Here is a 25,502-nt window from a genome sequence, read left to right as displayed (position 1 = left end):
TGCTTGTGGACACACGAGGGTCTCAGGCCTCTGCTTTCCCTGCCTCTCCTCCCTGGACAAACCAGAAGGGGCAGGGCTCCTTGGAGACCACCTGAGGAATCCCTGGCCTTCTCCCCCAAGGAGGGGCTGGTCAGGAGGGCTGAGCTGCATGTTTGCTCAGTGAATGGGTGAAGCGGTCATTAGGTGAGAGTTGGGGTCCTCACACAAAGGGCCTTCTTTGCCCAGTAGCCAGAGAAAGTCCGTCCTTCCAGCCAGGCCCTGTGCGACCTTCTGGGCCCGTGGGCAGGAAGGCAGCCTCTCCAGGCAGTGGAGGCACGTCCAGACCCAGCAGCTCTGCCTTCCAGCCCCTCCCCACCCAGGGCACCCCCAGCAACCTGCTGGCTTCCCTCCGCTCCCCAGGGCCCATCCCTGCCCCCGCACCCGCCAGGCTCCTCAGGAAGCTCCAGGAGACCCTGGGGCCAGGTAAGTACTTGAAGCAGCATGCCTCCAGCTAGTGGCTCTGCCCCCTCCCTTTCCGGCCTCCAGGATGCCTAGTTCAGAACTACAGCCCCGGCGAGTGCCATCCCCCAAGTCTCTATTTCCTAAGGGAAAAAAAACCCTTCCGGCTTCCAAGTTGCTCTCATCAGCCCCAGGACTCCACCGTGATCCTGGCCCAGGGAGGAAGTCGGCCTCATTCAACCCTGCCCAGCCTCCTAGGGGGCCCTGGGTGCAGGCAGATGGTGGGTGTGGGCCGGACACTAAAGACAGCCTCCTACCCCACCCTCCCTTTACACCCTCATTAGTGCCAGAGGCCTCCTTGGTGCTGTGTGGCCAGAGAGCCACAGGGAGGCTAATGAGGGCTTTACAAGTGCTGGGGAGGGGATTTTTATCGCCTTGCTTTGGGCCGGCCCTTCCAGCAGGGAGGGCTGGGCCGGGCTCCTGCCCCCTCCCTCCGTGGTGGCGGCTTTCTCCCCGTGAGCTGTTCGATGGATGTGCTCAGGCTGAGCTTGCTGAGGGCCAGGGAGACTGGAAAGAACCATCCGAAGCTTCCGGAACAGAATCAACACCTGGCCATCCTGTCTCCGTGGCCTCCCCAGTGCTGAGCCAAGGGGGCGAGATTGTGGACGTGCCCTAAATCAGAGGCCGAAGCGGGAAGGCAGTCCCTTGCCCAGTTTTATTTCCTCAGATATAAAATGTGGAAGTACAACAGGGGATCTGGAACGTTCCCCCAGCACTGACATTTGTTGGGCCCGAGACAGTGGTTCTCACTGCAGTTTACAATATTCTGGGGGAGGTTTTAAACGTCCCATCGCCAGGCCACGCCCTGACCAGCTGAATCTCCATTTCAGGGGGTAGACCAGAGCATCAGGGCATTTTAAAACTCGCAGAGGATTCTGCTGTGTGACCAGGTTTGAGAACATAGTGTCTCTGGGCCTTTGCTCAGTGTAACCACCTGTGATCACGGCACGGAGACAGAAGGGGCCTTTCCAAAGAGCAAATGCAGCGAGGGGCCGGGCCCTTCCTTCCTGCTTCTCTAGTGCTGTGTTTGGAATGTCGGGTTAGAGGAGGGGAGAGGGGAGTGGGGCTGTGCTGTGAGATGCTTAGGCGCACGTGCGCGCACACACCCCCCCCCCCAGAATGGGCCCTGATTACATCTTCCCAAATAAGTGGTTATCACGCCGGTTGTTCACGTAACCATGCATTATGGATAGGCCTTTGCCTCGGTGCACACCAGATGGGGTAGGAGGGGGTGTGGATGGGGGCTGGGGTGGGGGAGGGCGGGAGGGGGAGGAGGGGGAGGAGGGGGGAGGTTTGGGGCCCGCAGGCTGAATAGAAATCAACAGTCGCTCCTGGCAGCTGTGGTCCTGACAGGAGGTGGGGTGACTCATTACATCTCCATTCAGACCCGGGCCGGAGCTGGGGGGCCGGGAGGGGAGAAAACCTCGAGCAGCCCGAGCCTGGAGATGCATCATTATCCCCCTCCCAGGACTGGTTGTTATTCTGAACCACTATAGAGCTTGGTCTCCTAATTTTTAATCACAGGGAAGGTGGAAGCGTTAGCCTTTTGTGATTAATCCGGGGATGAAAATAGTTGACTGTTTTGGTGTTGAGCTTGTTGTCGGTCAGGACAAGTGCATTAATCGTTGGGTGACTGAGGCCTGGGAGGACTTGATGGAGCCGGGGCAGAGCGGGTGCCAGGAGCTGGAAGCCAGCCCAGGGCTCACACCCTCCCTGGGACAGGGGCTGGCTCCGGGGCGCCGCTTTTGAAAGGGACACATCATGCGAATTAGGGTTCTACAGTGGGTGGGGTGGGTGCCTGGCCCTTTGCCGTTTACCCCCCTGTCACCCAGGATTTGGGCAGGCGGCTGGGGGCCTTCCTCCTTGCTCTGCTCGCCTCTGGGCATCAGCCGTGTAGACAGTGCCACGTGCGTGGGTGTACAGTGTGGAGCACCGCGCTCCCTGTGTGGGAGGGAGCCCCTGAGGACTTTCTCCCAGCTCTGCTGCCCAGGGCAAGCGGGCTTCAGTGGAGAGGCGGGCAGGTGTGTGAGGCCAGAGAGCACGGTGGCCGCCCAAAGTCACAGGGGGCGAGGGTAAGAGGCTGGGGAAGTGCATCCTGGCCCCACCTGCGGGGTAAAGCTTTCATCTGTTTTATGTACTAGGGTTCTTTATACCATTTTACGGCAACAAGAGATTCTGTGGCTGAAAGTTGTATGGGACCGATCCCCAGCCCCACAGCTATCTCTAAGACGTCCTCCTGTGACCAGAAGGCCTCCTGCAGTAGAGCCTATGCTAGGGGTGACCATCTGACTGTCCTTCCCGCAGGACATCGGCTGGACGGAGAGCAGAGTGGAGCTGGGCTCAGAGGGCTTCCGCCTCATTCTGGAACTGCTCACTGCCTCTGTGCCCAGCTCATTTCACTCCTTGGTCTTGGTTTGCCGGGTTGGTCAACCTTGCCCGAACAGGCTGGGAAAATTCTCTCGGTGCCAGGCCATGGGCAGCGCTGTGGGGTTTCCTCCAAAGTCCAGTTGGTCACCTAAGTGGCCCCCTCCAGCCCGCTGGGCTTCCAGGGTTCCCCAGGTGCTCCGTCAGCCCAGATGGTTGGTCCCCAGAGATGGGGGATGGGACACATCTGCCAGCAGAGGCCACCAGCCCGGACACGGAGCTTATGTTGCCAGGGGCAGAGGTGGGGCGGTCAGCGGGCCGTCCCCCCGCCCCCATCAGTACCGGGAGCACCTCGTAGACGCTAAGCTCTCTGGAGGGCAGGCCCGGGTCTTCTTCAACTCATGTGCAGTGCCTTCTCCACAAGTGGGCTGTTCAGATACAGTCTGGTTGTGTCACTGCTCTGTTCCAAGCTCTCTGGGGCCTCTGCACTGTCCCTGGAACGTAATCTGAGATCCTCTCTGTTGTCTATAAGCACCTGCACCCCTGGTCCTGGCCTGCCTCTGGGACCCGGCTTCCTTCCACTCAGCCACTCAGCCCTCACCACGCCCCGCCCCAGGGCCTTTCCGTCTGGAATGTTCTTTTCTGTGTCTTTGTCTTGCTGACTTCTCCTTGTCAGTGATGGCGCAGCTTAAATGCCACGTCCTCTGCGAGGCCTGGCCACCCCGTGTAACAGGCCCTCGTGACTCTCTGTCACACCAGCCCCCTTGCCTCTTTATCACCGGGTTCATTTGTATCTCCTCTTACGGAAAAAAGGCTCCCTGACAGCAAAGAAAGACCTTGTCTCTCTTGGTCACTAGATCAGTGCCTGGCACACAGTAGGTGCTCAGTAAGTGTTTGTTGAATGAATAAATGAAAGATCCCTGGGTGAGGGGTCTGGCATGGGTGTTTGCTTCCGAGGCCAGCAGTTTTTATGCTGTGTGTGTACGGCGGTGGGTAGAGTTGGGGTGGCGGGCAAAGAGGAGGTGCCTCCCACCCCTCGCGGAGACAGGAACTCCCTATGGTGGGACCTTGGGGAGTGGTTGCTTCCTGCCGTTTCTGGAAAGGAGGAGCCCAGGCGGGAGGGCTTGGGGTGGTGGGGTGGTTCTCGGCTGGCTTTCTCGGTAGCACCAGACCCCTCGGTCGAGGAGGGACCCCATCTGATTTGTCTGGGTCATAGGCTAGGGGGAGGTCTGCGGCAAGCAGGGTGGCAGCTCGGAGGGCTTCTGGCTTGGAGGGAAGAGGAGGTGTGCCTTCCACGGTGCTTTTCTCTGCTTTTAGGGGTCAGTGTTCAGCCCCAGGCCCCAGGGAGTCAGGAAGGGGTAGGGAGCGGACTGAGTTTGTGCTGGGAGTGGGGGAGCTGACTGGAGGGGAGGGAGGGCCCCCAGGGGCCTCTGAGCTCATCCTAACCAGCACCTCCCACACTCCAGAACCTTCCTTCCTCCCAGTGTCCCAGGTGCACGGCCAGTGTTCCTTCCTTCCCTCCTGAAATTGATGTTTCCACGTCTTTATTTCAGCCTCTTTCACGCCCCAATCTGAGCCCATAGTGGTTGAGTAAAGCCAGACGCAGCCTGCCCTCTTGAGCTGGTAGGGTGAACTTTGTTACTCAAGGCGTGTGCCCGGGATGGAGCTGCAGCCTCCACATCACCCGGGAGCTTGTTAGAAACGCAGGCACTTGTGCTTCACCTCAAGAGCTCCTGAATCTGGATCTGCGCTTAAGAACGACGCAGATAATTTGTATGTACGTTAAAGTCTGAGGAACACTGCTCTGGAGGCTCCTAGGATGATTACAAACTGATAAGTGCTTTGAAAAAAAGGCGCATCGGACAGTGAGAACACGTGTGGGGACCTCTGTGCCTTGGTTGGTGCCTTTCCCTCCATGACTTCCTGCGGTAGCGTCCTGCTCACTAGACACTAGATTTAGAGGTGGACCCCAGTATGAATGTGTTTCATAACAGGTTCCTTTGGGACTTCCCTGGTGGCGCAGTGGTTAAGAATCCACCTGCCAATGCAGGGGACACGGGTTCGAGCCCTGGTGTGGGAAGATCCCACGTGCTGTGGAGCAACTAAGCCTGTGCGCCACAACTATGAAGCCTGTGCGCCACAACTATGAAGGCTGCGCGCCACAACTATGAAGCCTACGCTCTAGAGCCTGCGAGCCACGACTACTGAGCCTGAGCGCCACAACTACTGAAGCCCATGCGCCTAGAGCCCGTGCTCTGCAACAAGAGAAGCCACCGCAATGAGAAGCCCTCACACCTCAGAGAGAAGTAGCCCCTGCTCGCCACAACTAGAGAAAAAGCCCGCATGCAGCAACGAAGACCCAACGCATTGAAAAAATAAAAAATAAAAATAACAGGTTCTTTTGCTTGGGCAGTTCTTTAACTTGGGATGCTGGGGTCCTTCTCCTCCTGGATCATTCTTACCCAGCCTTCCAGATTTAGCTAAGGGGTTGCCCAGTCCACGAGGTCTTTCTGGATCTCCCAGTTGGACCAAGTGGCTTTTGTCTATGATCCCATAGCATCCTGGGCATCCTTCTGTCTCAGTATCTCACCTCTGCTATGGAAATGATCTGAGCGTGTTTGCCTTTCCCTAGACTGCACCCTCATCCGTCCTGGTCCTCATCACCTGGCAGAACACCTGCCGCTCCAGGGTCATCCCTTGTATGTTTGCTGAGCTGATCCTGGCTTGAGTCCATCCCTTTACAAGCTGTATGATGTGCGGGTGACATATATAATCTGACAACGTTTGCCCTCTTATCTGGGAAGTGGGGCAATAAAGATACCTGCAGGTTGTCGTGAGGATTACCTCTATGATATGAAGAATGAGGAGGGAGCTTTGTAAAGGGCTAGACAAATATTGATTATCAGGTCCAATTTTTAAGAATGACATTTAGTTTTGTTTATGTGGACGGCACTGGGCCAAGGGCCCTCTTGTGTCATTCTCAGTTTTCCTCGAAACGGGTGCTCTTAGGACCTCCATTTTATAGACTAGGAAACTGGGGCTCAGGGAGGGCAAATTACTTAGCTAGATAACACAGCAGGTAAGGGGTAGGGTTGGGATTGAGACCCAGGTTTGTTTGCCCCTGTGATATGTTCTGCCAGCATCAGAGCAGCACCCAGAGCCGCCCGTGAAGCTGGGGCTGTGCCTCACAGCCCGTCTCGTCAACCCTCCTGCCCCGGTCCTGACTCTTTATGCCTATGCATTCAGACCCCGCACTCCCGTCCCCCAGCCTGATTTCCGACGGCTCGATGACGCACGGGCCTGACTCGCAGTTTGTGTTGGAGAGAGATGTCTGCTAAGAGAGAGGAGGAATGATTTCTGCCGTTCAGATCCACGCTTTGCTCACTTTTGTCATTCTGCCCTGTTGTCAGGTTCCGGGCCCCATGCGATCCCAGCCTCCTGCTTCCTCGCTCACTTTGATGCGCCACCTAATGGCCAAAGTGCAGAACCGCAGTCTGTAAAGACACGACTGGGATGGGCCTGCTTTTAAGGGTTGGCTTCTCAGGGCCAGCTCACTAGACGTGTATTCAGAAAAATCCATATTGAGTATCTACTGTGTGCCAGGCCCTGCTCAAAGCAGCGGGGACGCAAAACTCCTGCCTTGGTGGAGTTTATACTCCAGTGGGAGGGACAGACAATACGCGGGTAAATACTCAATGCAATGTTGGTTGGTAGGAAGTACTAAGGAAAAAAAAGACCAAGTGGGGGAATAGAGAAATCCTAAGTTGGCCTCTAGGATTCTCTTCTGGTTTTCTCCCATCCTCTCTGGATGCTACTTTCTGTCTTCTTCCCACCCGTAACGGGTGGTCTTCCCCAGGAATCCTCAGGCCTGCATACGTCCTTCTGTACACTATCCGTGGAGAAGCACATGGCTTTCCTGTGGACTCAGCCAACATCTGCATGCTGAGAAATCCCAAACAGGCATAACTTCTATTTGGGGGAATGGCACCACCATTCAATTACTGAAGCCAGAAATCTGCACGTCTTTCTGAATTCCACTCTCCTGCATCCGGCATTACGAACCGTCCTGGTTAATTCTCTGAAATATCTCTCAAATTTGTCTCTCCCTTTCCATCCCCAACAGTCTTCCTCTCTCAGGCCCTCATCATTTCTTACTTGGGTTACAATACCTAACACCCTCTGCTCTACCCTCCACACTGTTCCAGAGTGATCTTTGCAAAGGTTTGATATTCACCCATCCACTCAGTCATTCATTCACTCACCATTTGCTGAATTTCTAGCAGTCCTCTGATTAAAACCTTTCAAAGGTCCCCCACTGCCATCTGGATAAAGTCTGAACTTCTTGGCTCTTGCCAACCCCTCCTGCCTCATTTTCCATCACTTCTAATTTGTTCTTATGGATGAGAATCACCTGCAGCTCCTGGAATAAGTCACTCTTCCCCAGTTGTCACTTTCCCTTTCCTTGGCTAACTCGAAAGTCAGGCAGCTTGGCTTCACGTGCTGAGCCCTGCACTTACTAGCTTGTGGCCATGGCCAACTTTTTTAGCCTCTCTGTGCCTCAGTTTCCTCATTTGTAGAATAGAAAATATAATAAAACCGGATTTGCTGTGTAGCTCCCAGGATCAAGTGAGATGCAGTGTGGGAAAACACTTTATCAATGGTCTAGTGTTGTAGAGAGGTTATTTGTTCTCCAAGCAGACTGGGCTCTTCCCTTGAAAGATGGTGGGCAGAGTGCCTGGGGCTTGTGAGTCTCGTGCTCTGTTTCCCTGGGGAAGCAGAGGTCTCTCTCCGCTTTCCCTGCCCTGTCCTCACCAGACACGGGGTGAAGACCCTGCTGCTCCCCAGGGGTGATCTGCTGCCCTGCCTGCTTGGCCCCCTCCCTCTCCAGTCTCCCCACATGCTGTGCCCATGAGACTGAGGCCGTTAGGCTAGACGGCTGCAAAGGCGTACGTGCGCCACTGACCCCGTGTAGAGTCGAGGTGAGCACCTCCTCTGGGCTCGGCCAAATCGCTGGCTTACAGGATCATTAAGTTTGCAAAAGCTAACTGATGCACTCAGTAGTAACCTACTGTCCGGTGTGCTCCTGAAAGATGGCCCGGAGCTCTGGGCTCCTGTAGTAGTCCCAGCACTGGGCCCATGGCCGCGACCCTGTCTGCTGCACTCCAACCCTTTCCACCTCCGTGATGGTCAGGGACCGTCCCACAGGCTCCATCTCTGCTACTTACAATGTCCATCGCTCCCTGCTGCTCCGGGATAAAACCCAGTTCACCCGCATGGAGCGCATCCAAGGCTCTCTCCAGCTAGGCCTTCTTTCTCCAGCTCTCTCTCGTGTGCTTTTCTTGGACGGGTCTGTTCACCTCTCTGCAAGGATAGCCTGACCTTTACAACTACATGCTTAGGTTTGTGAAGTTCCCTCTGCCGAGAATGTCCTCATCCTGAGTCTTAACAGGCTGGAATCCCATCCTCTCTCCAAGCAGCTCAAAGGCCACCTTTGCCTTGTTAACTCTTGGTCATTCTTTACTGTCACCTCCTCCAGGAAGCCCTCTCTCAATCTCAGCCCTTGCCCTAAGACCATGTGCCAACTCCATGAGCTCGTGTGGCCCTTGGTGCCATTGCCGTCGGCTGCCCGACCGCTGTGAGCTCCTTGAGGACTGGCCCTCGCTGGGTTCTTCTTTCTATCCCAGTACTTAGTACCGTGTGCAGCTCAGAGTGAGCCTCAATAAATCTTGGTTAGCTGGTGCCTTGTCTGATCCCACTGAGCTGGAAGCAAATGTCCCCTGCTCCCTTAGCACTAGTCTTTTATGCTGGCACCCACCGTGGTTCCCGTTAGGTTGATCTGTGGACCTGTTTCAGGTTCCCTACAGCTCCAGGAGGAGTCTTAATACATCTTTGCATTTTTACCACCTCCTAGCATATTACCTTGGGTGTAGTAATAAGAAGACAACAACAACAACAAATAATAATATGGTTAACAGCCAGAACTCCAGAACTCTTCCAGTGCTATAAAAGTAGTCATTTAATCCTCACAGCAACCCTATGCAGGTAGACGTGGTCATGCGTACTTTAGAGATGAGGAAATGGGGGCACAAAGCAGTTAGGTTTCTTGCCCAGTGTCACGCAGCTAGCAGGCAGCGGAGTTGGGAGACGTGCAGGGTTGCCAGATTTAGTAAATAAAAGTACAGAACGCCCAGATAAATTAGAATTTCAGATAAACTGCAAATAATTTTTAGTATGTTTATCTGAAATTCAAATGTAACTGGCATCCTGCATTTTATCTGGCAATGCTATACATGTGTTAATTAGGTATATGTAATTTAATAAATGTGAGTGCCTTCCCCCCCTCTTCAGACCCTCTCCACTCCCAGTCAGGACTACCTAAAGAAGATTTGGGGTAAGATGCAAATAGGGTCTTTTTAAGATGTGTCATCCACGGATTCTGTGGTACCATCGCCCACACACTTTTCCTGGGAGGTTGGGGGTAGAAGGACAGGAGGAGAGAGGGCTGGAGGCTGCATTTCAGCTCTGGCCCTGCCCCCAGCCTGGGGGGCCCTGGACTAGCTGAGCTCAGGGGTCCCTGACTCCAGCGACTTGCAAAGGTCCGGACGCTGGGAAGTCCGCGCTTCACCTGGAGCTCCTGTTATGCAGGGAAAAGACAGGCGGCAGGTGCCTTGCTCGGCTCCTGGCTCCTGGCTGCATGACTGTGGGCAGTCGGCTTCATTCCCCGGGCAAGATAGCGTGGATGGCATAGATATTACAGTATCTATTTCTCAGGGCTGTGTGCTGATGAAATGGGTTAATACAAGTGCTTTGTCCCAGAGCTCGACACCACAGTAAGAACTCAGCCCTCATTAGCTCCCGATATGAGTACTGTGTGTTCAATAAGTGGACGCAGAGAGCAGCAGTTACATGCGAAATTGCTCTTTTCAGCCTCTTGCTCTGTTACCTCCTTGTTCTGTACCCTGGTCTCCGCCTCCCTAGATGGCCTGGTCAGCACCTTGCCTCAAAGCACCGACGAAACCATCACCATGGTGATGGTGACAGCAGGAGGTAAGAGGCCAGGATGGGCAGGGCCCCCAGGAGGGAGAGACTGCGGCAAGGGAGACATGCTGTAGGGACAAAGTCAAACGAAGTCGCTTGTCTCGCCCCTCAGATTAGGAAGGGTGTGTGCTCTGTTTATTTCCGATTACACCTTGAAAGGGTCTGAGCCACCCCATCTGCGAGGAGACGGATGTTTCCTTACTCCCGGGGACACAGATGAATCACAGGGTGTGTGCAGAGCAGAGGGAGGGAGAGACGAGGGGGAGCGGGAGGGTGCAGGTGGCGGGCGCCACGCAGGCAGAGGGGTGTGTGTCTGTGTGCGTCTGTGTGTGTGTGTTCACGGCGCAGGTGGGTGATGTGTGATGGTGTGCGGAGAGCAGGTGTAGCACCCTTTGGTGGCCAGAGGGAGAAACCAGATGGGAAAGGGCGACCTGTGAGAAGAGCAGCAGCAAGAACAGCGTGGGGTGGGAGAGCACGTGGAACCCTGGGGCAGGCGGGGCGGGAGGGAGGGGGGGCAGGGGATAACACCCCTCCTGCCACGTGGGAGGTGGGTCATCCTGCGGAGGAAGGGACTTCTTCCTCTCCAGCTCGGCTGTTGTGCAGAGGGCCACAGGGCGGGCTGAATGCCCTTCTCAGGTCCATATCTGCTTTGCAGCACCTCCCAAAGCTCTCCAGCTTGTCCTGACCTTGACTTGACTTTGGGGTTCTCCTACTCAGCATGGCTGGGTCTGGGGGAGAAGTCTAGCGTGGTGGCATGGGTTGCCATTTACTGGTTTCAACCTCACTGTAACCTCATGCCTTATTCTACAGATGGGGAAACCGAGGCACAAAGCGTCAGATCCACTCGGAACAAGTGATACAACTCACGGTGGGGGGACCCAGGAGTCTGGCTCAGGCCCCTGGGGGCCTGGCGGTGCCCTCCTAACCTCAGGGCTGCCTGGCTGCAACTGCGTGAGAAGCTGTCTCGGGGCCTTTGGCTCTTTAACAGCTTCAAGGAGGCCATCCTGACCCAGCAAAACACCGCGGGACTCAGGCGTGTCTGGGTCGGTCCCACACATAGAGAGCAGAACTGATACGGCTGGTTTTGCAACAGGCTCCCATCTGCCAAATCAGGGTCCTCAAGAGGCTCCGTGGCTTCACTAAGGAGGGAAGGGAGGCTGGTGGAACCTCCCCGACCAACACCCGGAGCCTGAGGAGTCCCACAGAGATTGAGGGGCACGGGGCAAAGGTCACCTCGTTAAGGGGCTTAAAAAATAAACACATGAAATCCTAATAACTGGCTTTTAAGATGAGACACTAGGAACACTGATTTTTGCATTATACAAATGTGTGTTTGTTCCCTATGGTAGCTGGTTGAGGAAGTGCAGGGAAGGATGGAGAAGTGACCGAGAGAGTTCAGGGAGGGGGACACACAGGGTCAGACAGGCGGGACGAGAAGAGATGGAGCCAAGCGATGGGCAAGTCATCCACTCGGGAAAATGATAAACGGGAGCAGAGAAAACACCCTGTCCCTTGTCACGGGGAACTGTAAAGCAGCGTGCCAAGCAAGGAAAAAAGCAAAATGCTTTCTCTGGGCTTCTCGCCACAAAAATTCATTTCAGGGAATCCCAGAAAACCACTAAACGTACCTTTCAACTTTATGCAAATTTACCAAATCCACTATTTGCCAGCATCCTTAAGAGGAAAAAGTCAAGGTTTTTTTTCTGCTCTGAGCCTGTTTTGGGAAAAGCACGAGCCTCTAAATTTGAAAAAGGGCAATTCTTTTAGAATTCATTGCAAAAAGCGCTTCACTGCTCCTCCGTGCTTTAGCATTATAGATATTTTTGAAATCTCCTATCTTCCTCATTTTTCACAGAGAGAGACCACATTTCTCCTCAGAAACTGGTGAGCACTGCATGGCATTTTCTATGGAGAGGGTGCATTTTATAGGTGAACATTCCCTCTTTACAATCTGCCCGGATGCTGCGATGTGCAACGTGACAAGGCTGAGGCCGCTTTGCAACCGGAGGGAAATCAAGTCACGCTCATCCTCATCCTGGGGAGGGTGCAGGTGGGGGCAGTGCAGACTGGGGCCCTGTAGGCCCAGCCCGAGACAGAGCCCTCAGGACGTTTAGCGGGGAGGCCTCTCTGGATCACCCCTGATGGGAACCAGGGAGGTGGGACCGGACAGAGGGGCAGTCTGGACTGCGGCGGCGGCACCGTGAAGATCTCAGCGGACCCAACAGGAAGCTGTGAAGCCGGGAGGGGGACCTTTGGGTCGCCCCATTCCGGGAGGGCAGGCTGGCCTTTATGCCCTGCAGGGGCCAGTCACTGGCAGTGGGCTTCCTCCCCTTGGGCTGCAGGTAATCCCCAGAGAGGACTCAGCAGGGAGCTGGCCGCCTGACAGCCCAGCAGCTGAGGGAAGGAGTCCTTCTGTCCTGAAAGGCGGAAGGGAAGTGGAGGTGGCCACCACAGCGTGCACTGCAGGTGGTGTGCATAGGAGGGGGGCATGGCCTCTTCTCCCAGAGCGGCCCCCTCTTCCTCATCAATATTGCGGTGGGGTGGGGTGGTTTTGACCCCAGCGCGCTCTGTATCAGAATACTGCCCTTTCGGAGGACAGCTGGGTAGTTGGCCAGGAGAAGGTGCCGGCCCTGCTCCGTGCTCTGGGTCTGATTCACGGGGGGCAGGGAAGGACTCCCCGTCTGCCTCTGGTCACGCCCACAGCTGGTGTTTGCTGGTGTCGGTGGGCTGGGTTTGGGGCCACCCAGCCCCTGCCTCTCTGGCCCCAGGGAAGCAGTGTCAGGGTGAGGAGTGGGCACCGTCTTTGCTCTCAGACGGACCTGGGAACCTCCTTACGTGGTGACCTTGGGCAAGTTTCTAAATTTCCCGAGCTTCAGTTTCCTCATCTGTAAAGTGGAGCTAATATGGGCTTCTCGTGGTGCAGGATTGAACGAGGGAGCACACGAATGGTGCGGGTGGTAGCAGGTCCTTGGCAGGGGTGGCCGTGAGCTGGGTCGGCTAAGGTTGAGGTCGGCTGCCCTCTCTCCTGATTTGTGCTCCCTGGGGTTGAGGCAGGGTGCCAACAAAGCTCAAGTCAGATATGTGGTTTGCAAAACGTTTTCGATATAGAGAAAGAAGATATATATATCTATGTAAAATGGAACACTATTCAGCCATGAGAGAGAAGGAAATTTTTCCATTCGTGACAACGTGGATGAAACTTGAGAGCATTATGCTAAGTGAAATAAGTTAGACAGAGAAAGACAAATACTGTATGATATCACGTATGTGGAATCTAAAAAAAGCTGAACTCTGAGAGACAGACAGTAGAGTGGTGGTTACGAGGGGCTGAGGGTGAGGAAAATGAAGAGATGTTGGTCGAAGGGTACAAACTTCCAGTTATAAGATTAACACGTTTTGGGGATCTAATGTACAGCATGGTGATTATAGCTAATTACACTGTATTATACATTTTAATATTGCCACCAGAGTAGATCATAAATGTTCTCACCACTAAAAAGAATTGGTAATTATGTGATGGGATGGAGGTGTTAGCTAACGCAGTGGTGATAATCACAGGCAATATATGAATGTATCAAATCAATGCATTGTATACCTTAAACTTACATATTATTATAAGTCAATTATATCTCAATAAAGTTGGGAAAAAAAGGTCAAGTAAAATGCTATGTGCAAGGTAAGAGGAGCAATGGGGAAAGAGCCCTGATGTCTCATGGCGACGGACAATCTTATCAGATCTGCCCAGAAAGCCGTACCGGGCAGGCAAGTGTGACAAGGTGCAGAATTGGGCGGTGTTCTGGCCTGGGCTGGAGAAGGCTGCCCCCCAGACATTCCTAACGTTTATACTAAATTTCCACCTCGCAACGTCAATTATGACAAAGCTACGAGGTGCAGCCTTAGTCACCCACTGGGTGACGTCCCTAGGAGGTGGGTGAGGGGTGCCGTTCCAGGGATGAGGGACCAGAGGTGGTGTCCAGGCCTCAGAGCTTTTCGGTGGAAGGAGGATTTTAATCTCACCTTTCTGACCTCAGGTCTAGAGACCTTTCCACTTAGTTGCTCCTCAGCAGGGGCTGGGCACCCTGGGGCAGTGTGAGGGCTCAGGTACCCTGGCCCCAGGATGGAGGCCCCCCCCACCCCGTGCTGGGTGGTGGCCTCCTGGGCCAGCTGTCTCCCATCCCTGATTCTGATGCACTCCTGGGTCTCCTTCCAGCCTGGACCCCACAGGCTCCCACTCTCCTCGACACCCCGGAGTCCACTCAGACCTCTTGCACCCTTTGGGGAAGGTGATCCTGATGGGACCCTCAGGATGAAAAAATCCCACTCACTGGCGTGTGCCCGGACCTCAGTTGGAAGATAGATTCTCTTTATTCTGAGTCCGAGTGATGTTTTCTTCCCCGTCTCCCTTGGCCCCCCTCACCCCTGCTGGCCCTGGGGAGGGGCCCTCCTCTGGGGTGTGTGCGTCCTCCTCCATCACTGCCCCGACAGCTCCGAGGTGCAGCCACTGCGCTGGGTTCCCTGCCTGCAGGTACCCCATTGCGTGGTTGCCCTCACATCCCTAGGGGGCGGGTGGGCAGGGAGGGGTGGCTCTCTCTTCCTGGAACACCCATCCTTCTTTTCTGACTTGCGGGCACCTATGTGACCTGCAGGCTTTGCTGAAGTGCCTCCCATGTGACCCCCACTACACTGTGGCTGGGTACTGGGGGGCAGGGGACAGTCTTATCCCCGTGTGACCCGGTGCCTCTGCCAGTGCCGTGGGGCTGAGTGGCTGGGAGCCTCCCCTCCGCTCCTGCAGAGCTCCTGCGCCTCGCAGGCGGCTGAGTCCGGGAGCCTGGCTGGGGGTGACTTCCTGAGGGGAGCGGCCCCGTCGTTTTCCTCCTTGTCTCTCCGGCCCCGGCCGAGAGCTTGCACAGAGCCGGTGCTCAAGAGATGAGCGCGGAGTAAACGAGGGAAGGGTAGGAAGAGATGCTGCATGAAGGGGAGTTGGGTAGAAAAAACGAAGCCTCCAGATGGGGATTAGAGAGGAGCAAACCTAGAAACGTTAATGAACACTAAGATGTATCGAGCACCTACTTTGTTCCAGAAGGTCCCCTTTGGCTCTACTGGCACTCCATGTGGGACTCACAGGCCAGTTTTAGGGCATTGCTAGTTTGGAGATGGCTACAGGGATTTGAGTCACCAAATGGGACCCAGGACAGCTGGTGTCCCCTGGATTTCTTGAGACCTCGGACAAGTCTTTTAACTTCTGTGTTCCCCACTCTCTACCTTCAACCACCCTTCCCTATGGCACCTGTTAGCTACGCCTAGCTACCCTTGGATCCTTCTTTTCACCGTCTCCCTTCTAAGGCTTCCCCTTTCCTTTGATTAGCAATTGACTCACTGTGGAAAGGGTTCTGAGCACGGTGGATACTCTATAAGAAGAGACAGGACAGCACGGAGTTGCTGGGAGTGTCCTGGGATCAGAATGTACGGGTTTTCAGCTCAGATCTACATCACTGTTACCGTGCAGGAACCTGGGGAGTCAGTGCTGCTCACATACGTGTCGCTGGGGAACAGCCCACCAGCTGCTCAGAGGAGCGGGTGGGGTGAGGTGCTCAGTGCTGGCTTGGGGTGAAATGTATTGGATGCGTCTTAAAGCCACAGTCGGCTTCTGTGATGGCCACTAACGTTCGTGGCCAGAGGCACGGATAGTCCAAATTTGGTGTATAATTGAAAGTATCACTTGCATTTGACTTTGGAACCCACTGTGAGTGTGTGTGTGTGTGCGTGTGCGTGTGTGTGTGTGTAGGAGAGGAAGGCGGCTTTCCTTTTTGACCATGTTTACTTTAGACTCCTGTTAGAGTTAATTTGCATTCACTGGACGCAGTCCCGGGAGACGTGGGCAGGGCTTTCCCTGAACGAAGCAGCCCTCAGCCTGGACTTGTTCACGAGGTGGAGCGTGGGATTCACAGGTGCTCAGAACTCCTGGGGGCTAAGACACTGCCTCCGTGGATGGGCCACTGGGCCAGGGAGGCAGGGCTGTTTTTGGAGTTAGACCGGGCATTAAATTGTGGTCTTGGTTACTAGCGCCCATCTCTCTGGGTGCCCTGCAGCGCAGATGTGTTTTTTTTTGGAAAGGGTGATTTCAGAATCCGTACTTATTTTCTTAGTTGCCTTAAATGAGCCCAGTGGCTCCCATCCTTGCTTGACTCAGTTTCCTGGGGCTTATCATATATGAGGATAACTTACAATGGACCTTCAGTAACAGAGAGGTCATCGATACATAGAGGATGGTCTGTATGGGGTCTCCATCTGCCCTTAAAGGGAAGAGGGGCTCAAGGGCAGCCTGAGCGAGTGAGGTTAGACATCAGGAAGCATTGAACCAGGGAAGGGAGAGGGGGCTTCTCTCTCTTTCTCCAGAGCCTGCTTTTTTTCATACATAAAAAATTTTTAAAAAAATTTTATATTGGAGCATAGTTGATTAAAAATGTTGTGTTAGTTTCAGGTGTACAGCAAAGTGATTCAGTTATACACATACATGTATCTATCCTTTTTCAAATTCTTTTCCCATTTAGGTTATGACAGAGTATTGAGTAGAGTTCCCTGTGCTATATAGTAGGTCCCTGTTGGTTATCTATTTTAAACATAGCAGTGTGTACATGTCAATCCTAAACTCCCAATCTGTCCTTCCCCCTGACCCTTCCACCCCGGGTAACCATAAGGTCATTCTCTAAGTCTGTGAGTCTATTTCTGTTTTGTAAATAAGTTCATTTGTATCATTTTCTTTCGATTCCTCCTATAAGTGATATCATATGATATTTGTCTTTCTCTGTCTGACTTACTTCACTTAGTATGATAATCTCCAGGTCCAGCCCTGTGGCTGCAAATGGCATTATTTCATTCTTTTTAATGGCCGGAGACTGTTTTTTGTTTTTTGTTTTCCCTTGTCTGGGATGAGTTGCAACAGGTGGCGACATGGCCCCGAGGCAGACGGTGGACCTGATGGCTTCCCAAAGCCCCTCTGGGCCTGTGTCCGCTCCCAGCCTTGCTCATTAGTTGGCCCCAGCCAGGGAAGTTTCCTCCCTGCTCCCAATTAGCCTCTGCCCTTCCGGTTCTCTGAGAGGAGTTTCTCTTTGTGGAGGAGGAAGGGAGCGGAGAGCAGGGGCCAGGGCTGGGGAGGGAGGGGGCTGGACTGGGGGTGGGGAGGGCCAGGGTCTGGAGTGGGGACAGCAGTCAGGCAATTTTTACAGCTTCCTATCAAACTTTGATGAATTGACTCTGAAAGGGCCTTTCCTTCTGAAAGTGATTTATGCCTCGCAGCCGTTCACGGTGTGAAGTATCTAGGTGCTGAAGGGGGCTGTGAGGCGGGCTGTGCGGGGGAGACTCTGGCCTCTTACTGCTCTGAGCCCCCAGGACCCCCTCTCTGATGCTCAGGGGAGGGGTATTCAGGTGGCCGCCTCGGAGCCCCAGCTGGGAGCCAATGGCTGCAGAACTGAATAGGGACCTCTAGGCTGGTCTTCCACAAGAGATGGACCAGGGAGGGAGGGTGGAGGAATTAAGTCAGACACGAAGCAGAACTTTCTGACACTGTGCTGAGTGACCAGAGAGGCTGTGGAATAGCCTCGGGTGCCCTGGCTGCCCAGCACGGGGCGATCATTAGTATTATTTACCTTGAACCTCACCATGACCCAGCGAGGTGGGCAGACAGGGCAGGCCTCAACAGCCCTCTGGGACTCAGGAGCAAAGAGCCCAGCAGGGATCAGAGAGTTGCCCGACATCACACAGCGGGAATCTGAGCTGGAACCTGAACTTCAGGTCCAGGACGATTTCCCCACGGCACCTCACCCTGCAGCCACCCAAATCTTGCACTCACCATCCCTAGCTAGCCTCGCCTAGACAGATGCACGGTGACCGCTGGCTGCCCCAGAACTGGCCCATTCCTAGTGCCCCCTCCCCCAGCCCCGGGTCCTGGAACCCTTTTCTGGTTCAGGCTGGGGGCAGGCGGTCCAAGACCTCTGCTCTAACTCAAGGCCAGGCATGAAATTTATGGGTGTGCCCAAAACCTCAGAAATGGAGATAAATTATTATTGAATGAAAAATTAAAAAAAAAAGACAAATGCCAAAGTATTCATGATGAACAAACTATCACAATTTTAAATAAAGACAGGATCGTGAAGCTGAAATTAATTAAAAATGACTGAAGATGGTCACTTTGTCATGAGAAATGATCAAACATGGCCATATATTTTCAACTGAAAAATGAGAGAAGCAAAGGGAAGTAGATTATTATCATTATTGATGTATTTGCTTCCATCAAAGCCAAATAAACTCTGTTTTTGCTGTAAATAAAATAATGTTGTGAGTTTAAATACATCTACTTTTAAATGTTTCAATATTTTTTCAAGTACTTTAATGTTCTGAAAAGAAGATTAACTATTTAAAAATACGTGGAATCATGGAATCAGGGGCACACATTGTTTCCTTTTGCCTCAGGCTCCAGTATGTCTTGGCTTGGTGCTACTACTGTTTCCTGTCTTTATTCAATATTTTGATATTTTTTTCAGAAATTAATTTTTTTGCATTAACTTTGATTTTTTAAAATATTGCCTTCAAATATCATCTAGATTACTGAGTTTTTGGATGCCCCTTACATTCCATGCATCACCCCAACCTTGGACCTGTTTTGATGCTCTCCAGGGAGGGAAGTTGCCCTTCTCTCCCGTCCCTGGTGGGAACAAGACACAGCCCAACCCCTCGGGCTCTTGGGACCCACCTAGGCCTAGAATAGTCCCCGGGAAGGTGAGCACTGGGGCGGGAACAGGCTGCCAAGGGAAGATGGATGGGCTCTGAGGCTCTACAGACAGAGACGAGCATCCATTCCCGAGGCCATCCATCAAGTTCCCAGCCCAGTGACACTCACCCTAGTCAGCCCAGGAGGCCCCAGCTTTCAGGAACAGGGAGGCAGGGAGAAGCCAAGTGGGCAGAGGGTGCCTGCAGGCTTGAGCTGGGGCCTGGAAGGGCTGAGGTTCAGCCAGGGCGGCCGGGCTGGGCCCTGACCGGTTCCAAGGGGTGCTGCGTACTTGGTCCGGCCCCTCTTAGCCCCCATCTTCCAGGCGGGCCTCAGCCCTGCTGCTCAGACCCTGGCAGGGCTGGGGGCTGGGAGGGAGTGTGGGAAGAGAGGGGAGGAAGCGGACGCGGGTGGAGGCAGACAGCTTAGGGGTGGCCTGCACACCCTCCTCTGCCTGCTCAGACCTCCGGGGGCCCCCCGCCTGCAGGACGGAGCTGAACGAGCAGCCCCACCCTCTCCTGCCCTCCGAGCCACCAAAGGTCCTCCGCATGAACCCCCTCTCTGCTGCCCACCTCCAGGGCCCTCCACCCTCTCCGGCTGACCCCGCGATGGCTCCTCCTCCAGACCCAAGTTCTGCTTCCTTTCCGAAGCCTTCCCCGACTGTCCGCAGCCCTCGCTGTCCCACTGGTTCTTGCCGGCCTCGTTTCTGCGTGGAACCATCTCATGGGTGCATAAGTCGCCTCCCCCTGCAGACTCTGAATTTTCTGAGGGCCTGGACGATGGCTTATACCTGGGGGTCCCTTCTCAGAGCCTCACACATGCTGGCAGCAATGTCTCGGGGTGAGACGACCCTGTGAATGCTCTCAGACCCGTGGCTCTCAAGCTGTGCAGAGGGCGCAGGCAGGGGTGGCTGTTGAGGGAGGGCTCCATCGGTGTCACGGCCAGGCTGGTGGAGCGGGAGGGGAGCTCAGAGCTCTGGCCCCTCTGTGAGCCAGTGTCCCGCCCCTCTCAGGGTTCTCCTGACAGAAGACATCGCTGCCTGAGGCGCAGGACACTGGATTCTCCTCCCAGTGTCCCAGCAAATGGCAACTGCCCCCTACCAGCAGCTCAGGCCAGACACCTTTGTACGCCCTTGACTTTGCTCTGTGTCTCACACTCCAACTGCTGTGGCTCCACCACTGAAATATACACAGATCTCATCCCTTCTCACACCTGCGCTACTGCTGTCCCAGTCAGGTCACCAGGACAGGACACCTGGACCACACAGTGGCTTCCTAGCGGGTTTTCTGCATTCATTCTTGCTTCCTCCCCGCCCCCAGTCCCCCATGATCTCGTCTCAAAATAGCAGCCAGGATGATCCTCTTTGCATTATGTCTCTCCTCTACTTGAAGCTTCTGGTGGTTTCTCCCTTAAGCATAGTAAACTCTGAGATCGTTATTGTGATCTACAAGATCCCACAAGATCTGGCTCCCTCTGACCCCATCTCCATCGCTCTCTCCTTTATTCACTCTGAGTCAGCCCTGAAGGCCTCCTTGCTGTTCCTGGAAGATGACAAGAACGCTCCCGCCTCAGGGCCTTTGCTGTACCCACCTCTGCTCTCCCCAGGTCTGGAACGCTTGCTCTCCAAATGTTTTCTTGGCTAGCTCCCTCGCTTTCCCCAGGTCTTTGGTTATATGTTACTCCCTCAAATAGGCCCTCCCTGGTTCCCCATATAAAATTGCACCTCTGCTCCACCCCCCTCCTCCTCCTCATCCTGCTTCGTTTTGCTTTTTGACACTCAGGACGTTACAGTATTTGTCTGTCTGTCTCCTTACCCTGGTGGAAACTCCAGGAGAAGAGTGACTTTTTCTGTTTCGTCACTGTTGTATCTTTAGTGCTCAGAAAAGCAATGGCACACAGTAGGTGCTTATCTGAACGGCTTACCGCCTACTAGCTGCATATGATGGGGGATAAAGTTCTCCCATCTGCATATGGGTGGATGGACTTGCATCCCATCAGGCCACGTCCAGCTCTCATGCTCTGCTGGAAGGCCCCCTCTGCACCCGTGGTCCCTGCTTTGCATTAGGTTGGCACTTTATACTTTTCCAATGGCTTTCAATACAGGATCTCATTTCATCTTCTTGCCCATCCCTGGAGGCTCACGTGGTAAAGTGAGAGGCCTGAGGTCACCTATGAGTGAGGGGTAGACCCTGGGTCAGAGGCACGCCCCCTGGGGCTCAGCCTCTTCATCCCAGCCCTCCGGGGTGGCCTATGGCCTGAGTCATGAGTGATCTCTGGGGCCCATGTCCAGGCCAGCCCCTGGGGAGGCTGCTGAGCAAATCCTCAGCCTCTCCAGTCTGGGCTTGGTTCCCGGTATGAGTCACAGCTCTGTCACTGCTCTTGCCTGTTTTATGATGAAGGGTGATTATACTAAGGGACATTAATTACAGGAAATAATGGCTCACTCTTGGGGCTTCTCCAGCCTCGTTTTGCTGAAGAGCCCAGGGCACTTCCATTCATTTCAAATAGCCTCTTTGAAGAGTGAGGACAGACAAGAATATTTGCTCCTATTTTACAGATTAAGACAGGGGAGGGGCCAGGGCAACGGCCGGCTGTAAACCCTGCTCTCCAAACATGACATAACACACCAAACAAACCCTGATTGTAATGTTTGGCAATTTCTAGGGTATAAATCCTCCCATTATGGCCAGTTACAAGCTGCCGACGTGTCGTCACTGGATGCAGAGCTGGGAAGAGACGTCCGTCAGCCCCTCTCCTGGGCAGCACACACTGTGCCAGGGTGAGGGCCCTGAGCTTCGCTTCAGACCTTCACAGTTCATGCTCACGTTCAGTACTTGTCTGATTTTCATAACAACCTTTTAGATGGGCAGCTATTCTTATGCCCATTTATCAGATGACAAAACTGGGGCTCAGAGATGAACTGATTTGTTCAAGGTGGGAGGGGAGGGCTATGTGTCCCTGCTGGGAATGCCAGCCAAGCCGAGACAGGGCAGCCGGGCGGGAAAGGAGCGGAGGGCACCCTGCCTGGTTTAGTCCCCTGGCCGCTCCTCCCTCAGTCCGAGCTGACCTGGACACTTGCAGAGGAAGGTAAACTCCCTTAGCTAATAGGTGACCTTGGTGGTCATTCATCTGTTCTGCGGACTCTACTGACAGCGGTCGTGTGCTGGGCCTGGGCTCGGTGCTGGGTGCAGAGGGCAGGGAGACCAGGCCCTGACCACCGGAGACACGCAGTCCAGGTGGGGAGACATCCACACAGCACAGGACTGTGTGGTGAGGGCTGTCATGGGGAGCGTAGGATGCATGGGAACCTAGAAGGGACCCTAAATCAGAGGCTGGGGAAGGCCGAGGCCTGGAGGGGCCTGGGCGGCACGGGGGGTGGGGAAGAGCGAGGAGAGGCGTCTTCCACACAGAGGAAGAGAGAGAATCGTGTGATTAACGCTTGGGAGAGGATGAGTGAGGGGGTACTCTGCAGTGGGGCGAGCGGAGGCTGGAGGGAGGCGGGTCCTAAGCCGGACACTCCTGGTCCCCAGTGCCTCTTCAGCTCTGCCACTACGCGGCTGCGTTCCCTGAGCGTGCTCAGACTCTGTGAGTTTGCTATGAGAATCTGGAGCAGCATGAGGCAGATGCCAGCCTGGTCAGCCCGTCAAAGCCGTATTTGGATTTGGGATCCTGAGAAACTGACCTCCTGTTTGCCGGTCTTAAATCCCAGCTCCCTGGAACCCACTGGAGGCAGAAAAGGTGTCTGCTGCCCTGCCCTCCCTGCCCCCAGCCCCAGAGCAACTCCCCGCAGAGGGCAGGGCTGGTGTGTGGTCGGCAGGTGCCCACACATGGCTTCTGGCCACAGGATGCCGTGGCTGGTGGGAGCCCGCGGGGCAGGCTGTGTGTCAGGGAGAGGGGCTCCCCATGAACATGGCTGACCAAGGGCCAGGTGACTGAGACGCCACCCTGCTCTGGGTGCCCCAGGGCAACAGGGCACTTCTGGTGCATTTGCCACTGGGGGTGGGACATGTGCTTTGGAGCCCTAAGCAGCTGTGTAAGAAGTTCACTGCCCTGAGGCCACTGCGCTGGAGAGACCACGTGGAGAGACCACACAGAGATGGAGAGAGAGGCTGAGGAGCTGGCACTCCAGTCCCCTGACGCTCACATATTCCCAGGCCAGGCACCAGACATGCAAATAAAGGAGACTTTGAGATGACCCAGCCCCACTGGGCTCTGATGGCCATGACACACCCGGAGCCAGAACAGACCGGCCGAGCTGGGTTTAGCTTCTTGACCTGCAGAAACGACGAGAATTTAATAACTGATTCCTGCTGTTTCAAGCCCCTGGGTCTGGGGATGACTTGTTACGTAGCAACAGAGAACTGGCGCAGACTTTGCAAAGGTATCTGCGCTCAGAGCATCACGAGGCACCGTGCTTTCCTTTACACAGGCACCTTTCTCTCTGTGATAACCCCGGAGGCTGGTAGGGCAGGTATTCTTAGTCCTCATTTCATAGATGAGAAACCGAGGGTCCGAGAGTCCGAGCGACGCGGACAAGGGCAGGCGGTACTAGGGCTTAGGGATCTGATGACAAGTCCATGCTTTCTCTACCACCCACGGCTCCGTTCCAACTCACTGCTCACCACGTGGGAACCCAAGTCTCTGGCCAAGCTCAGAGTGAGGGGTGGGTGTGATGGAGGCAGCAGGAAGGAAGGACTCTGGGGAGGTCGGGTGAAGGGGGTCCGTTCCTGGAAAAGGAGGTTAAATCCAGGGTGGGTATCAAGAAACCGAGAGCATGGGGAGGGGGAGGGGTGAGATGTGACAGGGTGAGAGAGTGGCATGGACATATATACACTACCAAATGTAAAATAGATAGCTAGTGGGAAGCAGCCGCATAGCACAGGGAGATCAGCTCGGTGCTTTGTGACCACCTAGAGGTGTGGGATAGGGAGGGTGGGAGGGAGGGAGATGCAGGAGGGAAGAGATATGGGAACATATGTATATGTATAACTGATTCACTTTGTTATAAAGCAGAAACTAACACACCATTGTAAAGCAATTATACTCCAATAAAAAAAAAAAAAAAAAAGAAAAAAGAAACCGAGGGCTAGCCTTGGACTCCCATCTCCTCCAGGTCAGCACCCTGAACAGGAGCCCTTAGAAAAGTTGGGGGTGGTGTGGTGGTAGGCATGGGTGTCGAGGCTGCGGAAGCAGGGCTCAGCCAAGGGGGACAGACACAGATCCTAAGTCCAGGAAACTCTGTCTGGACCCCCGGGAGCTGGGGTTGCCCTCACCCGAGTGCCACGATCATCCACAACTCCTTCTTGGAGGGCCAAGAGGGTGGAGGGGTCCTGCTGGTGAGGAACAAAGGGTGGAGGGAACAGAGGGCCCACTCGTGGAGCTGGGGTGACGGTAGAGGAAAGCAGTCCTGGATTCCCCTGAGAATCCTTTCAGGTAGCAAGTCAAATACTTAGCCGGAGCAGCTGCATAAACTAGTGTACTTTACATGGGGCGGGGGTGACCTCTGCAGGTGCCTGAGCTTAGGGCCTGTTTGGCTGTGTGTGTGCTCGTGTGTGTGCGTGTGCGAGTGTCCCCCTCTCACCAAAACAACAAGAGGGGCTGTTTTCTGTGGGCCTGGCGTCTCTGCCGTCTCTCACCCGCATAGAGCAGGTCGAGGGTGGACCCGCCTGGTAATTCGGGAGGTTCAAAAAAAATCATTCGGGTCTCCCCAAGGCACCAGCCCACGCCACCAGATTGATCGTGTAATGGCCACACTGCACTCTTCCAGGGCTGTTAGAGCGTCTCTCTGCTCAGGGAGCCTAGAAGACTCTTCTTGCATGAAGATACTCAAGCCCAGATTTCCTCTCTTCACGGTGAACCACTTGGAGAAGGTGTCACTTTATTAAGCAGGTGAAGGAAGCAGCCAAGCGCACAGGTGAGAGTGTCCAGCAGCGCGTAACCCCGTCTCCGCTGGCCTTTCTTCTCCTGGCGGTGCCTGCCGCTCTTGGGGAGGGAGACGCCCCCGCCATGGGTCCCGGATAGGACTTTAGTGTGGCTCCTCCTTCAGTGACCAGCACGTTCTCTGAGCCAGGCCTGGGGCTGAGCCTGGAGATTCCCAGATGATTAAGCCATGGTCTCTGGCTCCCAGTGAGCCCCCAGCCCCAGAGCCCTGCAGGTAATGGCAGGTGTCTGGCTCAGAGACAAGTGTTGTCCCCATTTCACAGATGAGGAAGCTGAGGCTCAGGGAGTTCAGGTGATTTCCCCAAAGTCACACACTAGTGTCTTTTGATCATGTCCACTGCGTCACTCTGGGCAGTGGGGGTGGCCTTCGAACCCCGAGAACCCGAGATGGGGGAAAGAAGGGGAGCACAGCAGGGAGTTCAGCTTCTTCCTCCAAATGATGTCATCAGCTGAGACAAAAAGGAGATGGTTGAGGGAAAAAAATGTGCATTTCTGCACTCCGACTTTCCCCCCGCACTAATTTTAATCTAATTTGATCGTGACATTCCTCGGTAAAGAGCAGCCTCCCTCTAATAAGCCAGGCTCTTCCCCTCAACCCCGCAGTTGTGTTCCTAATCAGCCAGCGTATCAGGGAAGCCTCGCCGCTAATTGTTGCAAGGCCCAGTCCTACCGTGTGCGCCAGGTAAGGGATGGCAGCAAGAGATAATTATAATCAGATCTAATTAGTAATTATAACAGATCCTGACTAGAAATTGTTTTCAGTTAAATATTCCCAGGGAGGTGCTAATAGCCCCCAGGGCTGCTGAGAGCCACAGACACAGGGGAAGGGGCTTGTGAGGAGTGGGCGACCTCACATCCGTGGTTTCCATCCTCTGAGCTTCCACTGTGTAAAGAGACT

General features: G+C 54.4%; 1 protein-coding gene across 2 annotated transcripts in view; it reads right to left on the bottom strand.

The window, feature by feature from the left end:
• KIRREL3 (kirre like nephrin family adhesion molecule 3) overlaps positions 1-25,502 on the bottom strand; it is a 554,097-nt gene that overhangs the window by 42,436 nt on the left and 486,159 nt on the right. The window lies entirely within an intron of this gene.

Source organism: Balaenoptera musculus, chromosome 8, assembly GCF_009873245.2.
Source record: "Balaenoptera musculus isolate JJ_BM4_2016_0621 chromosome 8, mBalMus1.pri.v3, whole genome shotgun sequence".
Lineage (NCBI taxonomy): Eukaryota > Metazoa > Chordata > Mammalia > Artiodactyla > Balaenopteridae > Balaenoptera > Balaenoptera musculus.
Note: the sequence above shows the minus strand (reverse complement) of the source record. Positions and strands in the feature narration are given on the sequence as shown.